Here is a 14,853-nt window from a genome sequence, read left to right on the forward strand (position 1 = left end):
CACCTTATCCGTGGTCAATTCCACCGTCGTTGCAGCTGTCGTATTCGTACATGTATGGAGCAGGATTGTTCACATTACCTCCCCAATATCCATGGCCAATGCCGCTGTAGCCACCACAACCGTAACCACAATAAGAAGACAATATGGAGGATGATGCAGCTGATTTAGGAGACTAGATTTATATTATTGTTAGTTAATTGGTACATTATATTAACAATATGGATATTGGTTATGTTAATGAAATAATTTGAATATTTAATGTAATTTTTTTAAAAATATATCTATTTTTAATAATTTTAATTTTAATTAATTATTAAAATTATTTTTTTTATAAATGAAATAATATTAGGGGCGACTTGACTAGAGACACATCAAGGGCGACACATTGGCGAAAAATATTGTCACACGTGAAAAACTTTGGGGCGACATCTCAGATTGTAGGGGTGACACTATCGCCCTTGATAATGAAATATTAGGGGCACCCCACATGTTGCCCCTAATATACACTGTTAGGTGCACTTTATTAGGGGTGACTCATTAAGGGCGACTTTTATGGTCTTTAGGGGCAACATCCGTCACTCATAAACTATTTTTTGTTGTAGTGTATTAGGGGCATAGTTGCCCCTAATACCATTTTATTTATATATATATATAAAATAATATTATTTTAATAATTAAAAAATAATTAATTAAAATTTAAATCATTGAAAACATATATATTAAAAATAAAAATAGTATACTAAATATTCATATTGTTTATATAATGTAACAATAACTAACAATAATATAAACCTAGTCTCCTAAATCTCCTACCTCATCCTCCATATTGTCTTCCTGTTGCGGTTGTGGTGGCTGTGGTGGCGGCATCGACCATGGATATTGGGGAGGTAATGTGGACGATTCTACTCCATGCATGTAGGGATACATCGGCTGCGATGCCAGTAGAATCGGACACAGATAAGGTGATGGTGTTGCTCCATACATGCATGGAGGTTCCATAGGTTGAGACAGCGCTGCCCCATACATGGAAAGATAGGCTAGAGCTGGAGTTTGATAAGACGAAGCTCCAGAAATATTGTTGCTATCAGGCATAGGCGACATCTGAATGTTTGATGGACGAAATGAAGGTGGAAGAAATTGAGACAAGAATTGACTTGGTCAGTCAAATTCATTAGCTTATTCTCCAAATTTTCTATCTGTTCTAATGAACATTGAGGAGGGGTTTGAGACACGCTGAAGTGAGAGTGCTGGGTAGATGATGACACTGACCCCGTCAATTTCTGGCCCAGTCCTCACTCGTGACCACGCCTTTGGCCCAGTACTTTTTGTAGCACCTCCATCTGATCAACTGTTTTCGAACCATCATCATTGGAAGCAGCACTAGAGGGTTGCTGAGATTGTAACTAAAAATCAACCTTCAGTTTTTCCTGTTTTTAGAAAATGTTAGAGTCACTAACAATAAATATAACTCTGAATATTAAAAAAACATAATTTAAACTTACATAATGATCTTGACGAGCATCATCATTCACAAAATCATTAGTTATTTTCTTCCAATAGTATTCCTTCTATGACTTAATAAGGTCCGGGTTCGCCTAAAAAATATAACCCAAATGTTAGAGAGCATATAATTTAAAAGAAAACAATTTTGATAGCATTTTAACTTTCACTTACTCTTTCATGACAGATGGCCGTCAGCGATTTTGTACCCTGCGTTGTAGAATACTTTTGTTTATGTTGATTTTCCTTGTTCTTTAGGGCGCGCGCAGCAAAATTCAGACTTGTAAATAACTGACAAATCTGCTTCCACTCCTCCTTGGAAACATCATTGGTCGGGTTGTTTAGAGCCCTGTCCCAATCCTTGGTCCTTTATAGTTGTAACGCCCTACTTCCTTAGAGCTGTTACTAAGTGAGTTTAAAATGTGCAATTAACTCGCTAATCGAGGTTTTAGGTTAAAAGTATACCTAAACCGTAATAAAAGTTATACAATTTGAAAATATAATCATCCATTGAAAATTATAAAGCGATATACATTCAGGATCCCAAAATACTATTTAGAAATATTTACAACTCCAAAATATGATTAAAGTCGACTAAACGACAAAATTAAGTTTAATACAAACATCTCCCAATAAGACCCCTGGCCGTGGCAGCCAGGCAGACCAAACATGTATGCGTCGCTTCACGCTCTTCGTACTCATGGTTGGTCGAATTTCCCCTTGCCCTTACTTGCACCATAGAGCACCCGTCAGCTGAAGCCCAGGAAGAAAACTCCACACAAGCAAATAACATATGCATAACCATCAATTAACACATAACAAAATCGCCAACAGGCTAAACACATAACGTCCATGCCGTTCGAGGCGCTTTACCAAGCCCTGGGTTCGCGGTCTACACTGTGAGGATATCCCAGGTATCCTATAGGGGTCTCACTCTGGCAACTTGCACTCTGCGTGCTTAACGCTGCTCCTGGCTCCTTGCTGTACTCGGCCTTCACTGTTCTCGACCCTCGCTATTCTCGACCTTCGCCGTTCATTCACATATAGCATAATTAAACAAATACTTAAACACATATAAACATATTCAATGGGGCTACACCCTACAATACAATCATATAGGGCCAGGCCTTGCAACACAATCTATAGGGCCTCGCCCTGCTCTACGGGTACAATAGTTTTCTTACCTGCGTCCCGAGCACAGTCCCCTAGTCCGGGCCTCACTGAAAACCTAGTCACAACGCATCAACAACATCCATCCATCAAGTTCTAATCCATTAAATAACTTTGGGCTACAACTCTAGTTTCCGAAACCTTGGGACATGCCTCAAAACAGAGGTAAAACGCCTCCCTGGAAGGAGACATGGGCCGCAACATGCTTAGCCCAGTGCCGCGGCGCGCCTCAAGAACAGAGGCCTCCCCAGGCCTCACGCACACATGGGTCGCGGCATGCTCCTTCAAGGGCCGCAACTCGACCTGCAAACCCAGAAAACTAGCTTTTCTCTCAAGTTCTTCCCCGAGCTTAATCCCATTTTTCACACCCCAAACTTCAGCCATCCCCAGAACTAAGCCCAGAATTCTTATCCATATAGCCTAAACATCCTAACAAGCTCATAAACCAATTCCTACACCCATCAAACATTCAAACCAATCTTGGAAATCAATTCATGCATGCTTAAGTTCTAGCAATCAAAACCAGTAGAATTTCAGTTGACCAATAGGTTTAAAAGCTTACCTTGAACCTGAATAAGTCTTTGAAAATCCCCTAAGTTCTAAGCTTCTAGCCCCCAAAGTTCCAGCTTTGAATTCCTCCCTTGATCCCAAAGAAGATCAACTTTCTTCTCCTTCCTTTCCTACCTTCTGGTTTTCTCTAGACTTCCAACAAAAATCAGATATATGCCTAAGTGAAGAAAACGTGAATGATTTCTCCTCAGCCAAGTCTATCCATCCTTAAAGCCAAATTACCCTTTTGCCCCTTAAACCTATCCTTAACCCTTAAGTAACCCCAAGGGAAATTTAGTCATTTACCAAATCTCGTTAAATCCCCGAGTGTTCCTATAAATCTCTGTTTAATCCCAACATATCCCAATCATTACTAAATTACTACCCACTACTCAATAATTCCCGAACACATTATAATATTCCCAAAATACCCTCAAGCTCCTACCAAGCCGGGTATTTGACCCCGTTGTGACTTTCTAGCTAAATTGCTCCCTAAGACTGTCTCGGATCGTGCATCTCAAATATATCACCACTCACACGTGGTGTCAACCACAATAATCACAAATATTGCATTTATGCCCTCAACGGGCTAAAATTACAAACATGCCCCTAATAACCAAACGGGGCCCACGTGCATAATTAATTTACCTAAACATGTATTTCTAATCACATACTCATCAAATTCACATATTATAATAATAAATCACTTATTGCCCTCCAGGCACGCTAATCAAGGCCCTAAGCCTTATTAGCAAATTTGGGACATTACAATAGTACTCGTCAAAGTATTTGCGTCTTAATGTTTTCCTATGACGGTATCGATCTTTCATCTCTCGATCGACACCATCTTTACACTTTGAGTAATCATTGTGGCCGTCTATTTGATAATACCACTAAATTAAAAAATAAACATATTAATAATATATATACTATATTAAAGATACATTTTAAAGAAATCATTTGTTGATCGCGTCTTTGGCCAACGACGTGTGAACGTCAAAAATGATAAAACCTTCAAGAGAAAATAAACGACACAAACGATTTTATAGTGGTTCAGCCCCAATATGTTGGTAATAGCCTAATCCACTTAGAGTTATGATTATAGACCTGCACTCAAGATCAGATGAACCTGAGTCAACTGAGTTTCTTTAGTGCAGATTACAAGAATAAAAGAATTCTCTCAAATACAAGTATTCTCTCTCTAGAAAATTCGGATCAAAAGTTCAAAAATCCAAAAGTCCCCTTTATGATGCCATAAGCCTTGTATTTATAGGCTCAGGATCGTACAGATGATATCCCCCCATAATCGGGACATTTTATTATTCACATTTTATTTAAATTACAATAATATTCAAAATGTAACAATACACTAAATTTGTTGGATAAATTGAGAGATTCCCGCGTATGCCAAGACCGATTCTTGTTGAAGCTGTTTCTGGGATCTCTTGGCAGCTTTGCTCTATCTAGTCGATCTGTATCTCATTCAAGCTGGTCGACCACACCTTCACTGGGCAGACACGCACTTGACTGGGTAGACACGAACTCGACTGGGCAGACATGCACTTGACTAGGCAGACATGTACTTGACTGGTCGGCCATGGTCATGACCGATCGGCCAAGGTCATGCCTGGTCGGACAAGTTCATGCCTGGGCAGACAAGGTCGTGCCTGGGTAGATAAGGCCATGCCTGGGTAGACAAACATGTGACTGGTCGGACAAAGTCATGCCTGGGCAGACAAACATGTGACTGGTCGGACAAAGTCATGCCTGGGCAGACAAGGTCATGCCTGGTCAGTCATGACACTTCTCTGGCCAGTCAAAATTCTTCATCGGTCTACCGGGTCACTCCTTAGCCAGGTCACCCCAACCATTCCTTGCCATTTGTCATTTCTATTGCCACGTCATCATTTTCAAATTTTGGGGATAACATTTGCCCCCCAAGTTTATTATATGATGTCTCACATAATAAAATTTTTTCTCCACAGCTGACGGCACTATATGAAAAAAATAACTGTTCACCTTCCTACCATGCAACAGACCACAACTCCACAGACCACGATCACTGCAATTAACTTCTCATAATCGTGGGGAGAAAAAATATCCTAGGAAATCCAAGGGTCCAAAAATAAGTGGTAATTCCCATTTTTTCCCTTTAAATAGGTCCCTACACTTCCACACTCCCACACACACAAGAAAGTTAGATATCAAAAACCCTCTCATCTTTTTCTTCCTCCTTTGGTCGAAACCTCTTGATTTTCCCCTTCTCTTGGCCAAAACTTCAAGGGTCTTCAATGTGAAACTCTCCATTTTTTCAAGCATTCTCCAAGCAAATCAAGGGCTCTTCAAATTTGGGTGAGTCTTCTCTTCCATCTTCACTTGTGTTATTTTTTTTCAAAAATTTCCATGAAAAATACAAGTGGTGGCCGAAACTCCATAGAGCATTTTTTCTTGAATTTGTCTATGAATCTTAGAGATATAATGTGTTTGGTGGCTGTTTTGATGTTGTTTAGATTATGGGTAACCCAATATTATCTTCAATTTCATACGAATTTAAAGAAAAATAGGTCATTTTAACCTAAATCATGAATATGGGTTTTTGGATTTTTGATGGCATATTTGGTCCCAAGAACATTGGAAAACCTTTCAATTTCCCCATTTGATCTTTTGGTTGTGTATTTTGGGTGAAAAAATGTGTTTGTGCTAGGGATTTTAGGCTTTGTCTTTGGCTTAGGGTTTATGGTGAGGTTTGGGTATGGGACATGGGGTATGGCCGTTTGGCCATTGGTTTTTTTCTTTATAAAAAGTATGGTCCGATCGGACCATACAATAGCCACTCGGTCCTAAGGGCATCCGACCGGATGCTAGCTATACTCGGACTAGGGCCCTCAGCACCTCGGACACGCACTCTTGAGCTGCTCGGACTAGACACCACGGAGCCGTCGGACACGCCTCCACGGACACTAGGTGTCCGGTCGGACACCCACACAAACACGCCAGGGGCGCTGGGCTCTTCGGACGCAAAGTGCGCAGCTCCTCAGACCAGGTGCATCGCTCGGATGAGGCGCAGCTCCTCGGACCCCAGGCGCGCATCTCCTCGGACAGCAGTGTCCGCTCGGACACCACACCACTCCTCAGGTGTCTTGGTACCAACAGTTCAGGTGCCTCAACACAGCCCCTCTGACCCCTTGTACACACGCATTAGCTCCTCGGCACTAGGCACGCCGCTTGGACCAAGCATGGCATGCCACTTGGACCAAAAAAATTTCTATGTCCAAAACTTTTAATTCACGCTCACCCTAGGGACCTTAAACACTTTTTAGGCACTTTAGGCACAAAATTTATTTTTTTCTCCATACATGCTATATTTTCACTACTTAGATAAATTTTTTCTAAGTAGAAAAATAAATTTTGCTCTTGTTGGATTTTATCTGTATGGTTACTCACCTCCCCATTTTTTAGTTTTTGTAGATGAATCGCTTCGACTATAGGGGAGGTGACAACCACACGAATTCTGATACGTCCGTCCCACAGTCGATCGAGACCCCTCAAAGCCGCGTATCTTCGTCAAAGTCTCTCACTAGTCACACTCCTGAGGATCGCCTCCGCCGCTTTAAGCAGATCCTCCCCCGTTCAGCCTTGTACCTTCTTCACGAAGAGCAGTTTCTTCATCAAGCTGAACAGTTGACAATGAGGGTGAAGAAGTCTAATAGACTCCCACAAGACCAGGATCCTCAAGTTGCCCGCAGAGCGGTGCAAAAAGTGGTGGAATGCAGTGAGGTCCACACTGCGGCTTCTTCGAGACCACCCCGCCAGATGCCAAAATTAAGCAAGACTCGGAGACAAACCACCCAGGATTTTGCCACCGAGGTCCAACACTTGGCCATCCAAAAACCAAGGAAGGAAGGAGAAGAAACACCTTCCTGGTTTACCGCCAATCCTACAAAACTCAACCCTGGGATGTTTGACAAACACAACCAAGCCTTGGGCTTGAGAGGGGTGAATGTGATATGTCCGCACCCTCACCAGAGAGCTAACAGGCCCGGCGGACCATACTGTGCCTGGTCCAGGCACCATATATTCGCTGGAGCGACCATCCCGTTACACCCTTTCTTCTGGTCAATAGCAGATTATTTCAACGTCTCTCCCTTCCAGATCGCTCCGAATGGGATTCAGGCGATGTCTGCGCTGTACATTCTCTACTATTTGCAAGGTTGGGATGAGCCCACTCCTCACGAGATACATTACTTGTTCGACTTCAGGACCAACCCAAGCCATAAGAAAACAGGTTTTTTCCACCTCTTTCACAGGAAAAAGGGGGTTAAATACCTTTGTGGCATCACTCATAAGTCGAACCCTGGTAAATACTATACAGATTATTTTCTCACATCAGACATCAAAGCCAACAACTTGGCTTTTACACATGAGGGTCCATTCGAGCAACCCTTGCCCACTCAAGAGATGTTCAAGCGAGCAAAGGAGTTGGCTAACATGTGTATTGAGGAGAAGGATGTGAAAATTTTGGTTACTGTGTACAACCTTCAGATTGTGGGCCTGCTACCATGTAACCAAAACATCACCGTGGAGAGTACCACTGAGGAAAACAACGCAACTGATCAGTCCAGCGCCGGCACTTAGGTGGTGACTGACCAGTTTTCTCTTTGACCATTTCCTCACTCCCGTAGACCAGGCAATCTCGTCATTAGGGAGCCTCAACCAGAGGATCAGCGCAGATCTGCTATTCCCGCCCAGTCCGGGAAGCGAAAGGCCATCCAGCCTGAGAGGGACCTGAGCTCATCATCCGACGACGAGGACGACTTCCTTGATCAGATCCTCAACTCAGGTCTAGTAGTCATAGCAATATGTTTAATAACATGGTGATATGAGATTAATAGAACTGTAGCAGTAATATACTTATCCACATATTGCTTTATTTTTTTTCTGATAAATCTCGTGTTTCCTCTTTTGCAGATCCAGAGATGTTCAGGCATTACAACGCCCATCCTGCCCCGAAGAGGAAGTCTGGAGAAGGAAGTGGCTCCACTCCCCCGAGCAAGGTCCCGAGGACAGTACCACCCAGCCAAGGGAGACAACCCGAGGGGTTAGTTGCAATCCCGCAGTTGACTCCTTCCTCGCTTCCTCCCTCAGCGAGCCTAAACCCCACTCGTCCGACCGGCTTGAGCGAGGCACTATGCACTGCTAGTACCATTGGGAGGGGAGCAATTGATCAGACTCTTCATGACGCTTCAACGATTCAAAGCTTTGAATCCTTCCCTCGACTTAGTGTTGATGTCGTCTTATAGAGAGGGATTGCTCAGTTGGTGAATGTAAGTACTCTACCATAAGACAATTTGTTACTTATATTCATACTTTGTAGTAACCTCTTGTTTTTCATGCAGACACTCATGACCATCAGTCATGCTCAACATCAAGCATTAGACTACAAGGAGTTGATCAAGTTCTTAAATGATCAACTAGTGGAGGCCCAAGCTAAGGTGGATGCTCTTCAATCTAAGTTGGAGCGGTCAGAGAAGACTGCAGCTGAGCGAGAGGAGTCTCTTAGGGGGTTGGCTGATGGGAATGAAAAACTAACCCAAACCAACAAGTCACTGACTGATCGACTAGACAAATTGACTTGTGAGAATGAGGGGTTGGCTCGCGAGAATAAGGGACTGATTCGCGAGATTGAGGAGGTGAGGCAGGAGAAAGAAGCTGATCTTACCCGCTATGAGGAGATCTGCTCCAACTGTTTTTACCAGGTGTGGAAGCTAAAAAAGCCTCTTAGCCTCGACTTTCTCACCGAGGAGGTTAGGGCAGAGGATCTTGCTAAATATGAGGCCAGGGCTGCTGAGGAAGCAGCTAATCTTGTCGGCACTACATCTGCCTCCCCTACTCTATCATTCCGACCGGAAGGAGCAGCTGAAGCCGAGGAAGGGGTTGACCAACCTGCTAGAGCCGACCAGTGACCCTTCATCCGACCAGAGAAGCCTTCGCCTGACCAGACAAGTTGTCATCCTACCAGCCCTCTATCATATTTTGTTTTGTGTTTTACTCTTGCTCATATGATCGAGCTGTTTGGCATTTGTACTTTACTTTTATTTTTTGACTAACTTGAAACATTCAAGTCTTTTTATACTTAAAACATTACAAGTTTATTGTGAATAGCAAAGTCACCCTGATATATGCCTTATATTTTCGCTTGAGTACTTAGTTTTCTAACTTAGAAATTCTAGACATTTGATAATTCCATACTAAGTATACTTCCTCACGCTCTTATTGCTCTAACATTTTATGAGCATAACGTTTATTGTCACACGAATATCTGCTTCTAACTTAAAATTTTAAAAAATTCTAAGTTACTTAAGCTTTGTCAAACAAGTTAGCTTAATGGCCTTTTTGGACTTCAAAAATTTACAAGTCAGCCTAAAAACAAATATCTTTGCTCGTGCTCTTATTGCCTGTGTTGAAGAGCACGCCAGTATACCCTATGTGCCCCCAAGTGATTAAGGGTTGAAAAATCCTTGATCACTTGCTACTTGACTGAATTTGTCTGAGCAGTTACTACTCATGAAACACATAGAATATACAAACATATTTCAGCAGTTAACCACTGCAAAAACATGCAACTATTTAAACGTTGGTCATTCATCTGATGGATACCGACTAGTTGAACACTTCCCGGTATATATATATTTTTTTAGAAAACCTTTTTTGTTTTAAATTGTAATGACAGTTGAACACTGCCAAGCAAGAATAATCAACACAAATGCAAAATTTGTAGCAAGATTCGACCACGCTGCGTGTGATCTCTCTTATTACTCGTAAAAAAATGACAAAACGTGTCTAATTACGAGTCTAAAAAAAAATAACATTGTTCAAAATAACATGATTGGTTAGCAAATAGTCAGTTCACAACAAACTTAAATAACAAGTTAAGCACTTGATACAAAGCTACTACTCTGTAAGCAGCATTCATTGATAATATTTCCTCAAGTGCTCGCCATTCCAGTAGTTCCTGATCAGCTCTCCATTTAACCTAGCAAGCTTGTACGTGCTGGGTGGCAAGACTTGCTCAATTTGATACGGTCCCTCCTAGTTTGGTCCTAGTACTCCAGCCGCCGGGTCTCTGGTGAACACTTTTCTGAGGACCAAATCTCCGACCTAGAACTTTCGATCTCAGACTTTGGAATTAAAATAGTGCGCCACTTTTTGCTGATGAGCAGCAATTCTCAAGCTTGCCTTTTCTCGTCTCTCCTCGAGGGAATCCAAAGATTCTGCTAGCATTTTTGGCCAACGACGTGTGAATGTCAAAAACGATAAAACCTTCAAGAGAAAATAAACGACACAGACGATTTTATAGTGGTTCAGCCCCAATGTGTTGGTAATAGCCTAATCCACTTAGAGTTATGATTATAGACCTGCATTCAAGATCAGATGAACCTGAGTCAACTGAGTTTCTTTAGTGCAGATTACAAGAATACAAGAATTCTCTCAAATCCAAGTATTCTCTCTCTAGAAAATTCGGATCAAAAGTTCAAAAGTCCAAAAGTCCCCTTTATGATGCCATAAGCCTTGTATTTATAGGCTCAGGATCGTACAGATGATATCCCCCCATAATCGGGATATTTTATTATTCACATTTTATTTAAATTACAATAATATTCAAAATGTAACAATACACTAAATTTGTGGGATAAATTGAGAGATTTCTGCGTATGCCAAGACCGATTCTTGTTGAAGCTGTTTCTGGGATCTCTTGGCAGCTTTGCTCTATCTAGTCGATCCGTATCTCATTCAAGCTGGTTGATCACACCTTCACTGGGAAGACACGCACTCGACTGGGCAGACATGCACTTGACTGGGCAGACATGCACTTGACTGGGCAGACATGCACTTGACTGGTCGGACATGGTCATGACCGAATGCCCAAGGTCATGCCTGGTCGGACAAGTTCATGCCTGGGTAGACAAGGTCGTGCCTGGGCAGACAAGGCCATGCCTGGGCAGACAAACATGTGACTGGTCGGACAAAGTCATGCCTGGGCAGACAAACATGTGACTGGTCGGACAAAGTCATGCCTGGGCAGACAAGGTCATGCCTGGTCGGTCATGACACTTCTCTGTCCAGTCAAAATTCTTCATCGGTCTACCGGGTCACTCCTTAGCCAGTTCACCCCAACCATTCCTTGCTATTTGTCATTTCTATTGCCACATCATTATTTTCAAATTTTGGGGATAACATCATTTAATATTCTTTTTCCTGGATCATGCCAAGGACTTGGTCCCTATATTGTTGAGGCACTGATTCTCATGAATTAAAATATCCAGGAACCTTTGGTTTAATTTGGGTACCCACGAGGTGGACAAAAGCATCATGCTTGCCCCAACAACCTTGTACATTCACAGGCAAAATGTTACTTCTAGTGGTTTTCCTTTTTTACGTCGCCTCTCATTTAGATCTTTTCCAATAGTAGCGCCACGACCCTTTCTCTTAGTTGTGATCCTGTATTTTTTTAATAACAATACATAGAATATTAGTATATACATGATAAACATATTTAATGGAACAAAAGAAAACAAAAATAAATTACCTAACTTGAATGAATTTGGGATCCTAGTAGGATCCGGTGGAGGATCATCGCTAGCGTCTCCACCGTGGGCTCTAGCCACATCTGCTAACACGACAGTAATTTAACCTATCTATTTTAAAATTTAATTCTTATATATAATTAATTTTATAGTGAGTATTATTTTAATTGATTAGGTACTTTGAAAACGCTATTTGGAAACAAACTTTCTATTTTTCAATATGTATTATACTTTTACAGAGATACAAAAATGTTATCCCTCAAAATTCAAGAGATGACACGACGAATGAGAAAGTGACACGTGGCATCACAAGTCATGAAAAAATGAAAAAGTATTGAAAAATGACCAATGAAAAAAAATGGATAGGTCCAGGACCTATAGGGAAGTCAACCAGGCCTAAACCTCCTAGGGGTGGTCGACCTGAACTCCCAAATACACTTTGCAAGATAAAGTTCATGCTTGTTCACGCTGAAATCAATAGGCCTAGCACCTAGAAGATCAATAGGCCTAGCACCCAGAAGGTCATCAGGCCTAGCACCCAAGCTCTAAAGGGTCATCAAGCCTAACACCCTAGCTCTAAAGGGTTATCAGGCCTAGCACCCAAGTCTCATAGACCAACCAAGACTTAGCGTTTTCCCAAAGGTTTCAATCATGCATCATAAAGCATGATCTAGAGAAACAACGAGAAAACCCACGATCTCATAATCATAGGGAGGTGGACACGTATCTCCACTCCCAATGATCGTGTACCAAACCATGATCCCTAGTCTTGCTAATCATGTAACAGCCCCTGGGTACTATAAATAAAGAACCCATGGCTTCATTTAAAGGGGAAGGTTTTTTGGACGGATATTTTTTAGGGAGAGGCTTCAAGAAAATTTGTGATGAGTGAGCTCTTCAGTTCTTCTTTGTAAATTGTTAATCGAGTGATTCAATTCTAAAGACTAAGTGGATTAGGTTATTACTGTTCATCAGAACAGGGTTGAACTACTATAAATTTTTGTGTGTTTGTTTAAATATTTGTACTCTGTCCTATATTTATATTTATCTCATTTAAAAGGTGTCGTATACCGTACATACAACCGTTGGTCCATTTCACAGGTCAATTTTGATGCTTTCATTGAGAGTGCGAAACCAAGAAACACACTTTCATCAGTTTTATGATGCCTCCAAAACCCAGTCAAACGAAGAAGATGGCTCCCAGGGACTCCACCACTCAAGATCCCATCGATCCCGTTAACGAACCTTAGGTGGAGGTTGGAGATCAACTTGTTGCGGAAGATCCACAAGACACTCACCAGGAGGAGATGGCGTAATTTCTGGCGAGGCAGGAGGCCTTTGCTGTAGAAATTTCCCTCCAGAGGGCGACTATGGAATGACAACAGCGGGAGATAGATGAGCAGGTCCAGAGGATGATCCAAAGGGAGCAGGAAGCTGACCAGAGGCACCAGGAGGCTGCTGAGGCCCTGGAGGCAGCTACCTAGTTAGCCCGAGCTAACACTGAAGGTGCTGCTCAGACGATGAGGGAGGCTCAAGCCAAGGCATTAGGGATGCAAGACATCAGTAATAGGGAGTCCTAGGGGAGGAGTCGAACTCCAAGGACGCTCTTAGAGCCACTTTCTTAGAGCAGGATGAAGAGGCGCAATCCAAGACTGCCTCCTCCATGACGAAGAAGAATAACACTTCCTCTCAGAGTAAGAGTGTTACCAACCCATAGGCCCCTTCTCAGGGGGACATACGAAATGACACAGGAGAGGAATGTTAGACATCTGAGAGGTGTGACAGGAATGGAAATTTTTGCTCAAAGTCTTAAAGTCATGTAGGAGGAGAGGCTCGAGGGCAAAATCGCATCGACAAAAGTAAGGCGGACCTACCACCCCTACACCCTCAATCTCGCAAGGGAAAGAAATCGATGAACAACACCAATGCTGTGTTCGATAGGCTTGGGAAAGATGCGCAACCTCAGTATCTGAGGGAAGTCATCAACAGGAGAGCCAACGCTTATGAGGGGGTACCAGAGACGTCTACTCCACCTGGAGCAACGATCCCACCAGTAGTGTAGGCTTAGATAGATGCACTCACCACGACTGTATAGGGCTTGACAAAGGAACCTTCCGATATCAAGCTGGCTCATAGAAGTGGGAGTTCTTTCAGTGCCAAGATCCAAGCCGCTCAACCACCACCAAAGTACAGAACCCCGACACATCCAACATACACTGGGAAGGAGGACCTAGTGCGACACATTGGAAAGTTTGAGAATTAGATGGAGTTACTCGGTGTGACAAGAAATGCTCAATTTTTTGTGCTCTTTCTACGGTTAAGCGATCGTCTTCAGATAATTCATCCAACCCATTATAGTGTAGGGTATTCCCTACCACTTTCTCTGACTCAGCTCAGAAATGGTATTGGAAATTCAAACCTGGATCCATCACTTCCTAGGAGTAATTCAGGAAGGAATTTTGCAAGGACTTCAGTGCCGGACGGATTCAACCAGTTTATGCCAATCAGCTAGCTTGCATCAAGCAAGGGAAGGATGAATCCCTGAAAGACTACATCCAAAGATTCAAGAGAAAAGCAAACTGAGCATCCACGGTAGGAGATTAAGGGAAGTTCGTTGCCATCTAAGCAGGAATCATTTATTGTAGTCCCTTGTGGGATAACATCCACAAGAACCCCATCAACACCTTGCAGGAGTTCCTGGACCAAGCATATAAATACATGAAGCTAGATGACGCTATCATGAAGGAAGGAAAAGGCATAAACCATCTGACCACTATCAAGGCAAACAAGAATGGTGCAAACCCTCAAGGCAGCAATGGGGGAAATGGTTAGAAGAAGAGTACCTCAATAGCCGAGCAGAGTGGAGAAAAGAAGGAAAAGTCGGCACCAATTGAAAAATAGCCTAAGCACCAGCCTAGGTTCACCAACTATACTGTCTTGACTGCAACAAAGGCTGAGATTTACTTGGCAACATAACAGGACGTACCATACCGAAAGCCACCACCCTTGCGATCAGAAGGAAAGAGGAACAAGAACAAGCTTTGTCAGT

The sequence above is a fragment of the Humulus lupulus genome, chromosome 7, assembly GCF_963169125.1.
Source record: "Humulus lupulus chromosome 7, drHumLupu1.1, whole genome shotgun sequence".
Classification (NCBI taxonomy): domain Eukaryota; kingdom Viridiplantae; phylum Streptophyta; class Magnoliopsida; order Rosales; family Cannabaceae; genus Humulus; species Humulus lupulus.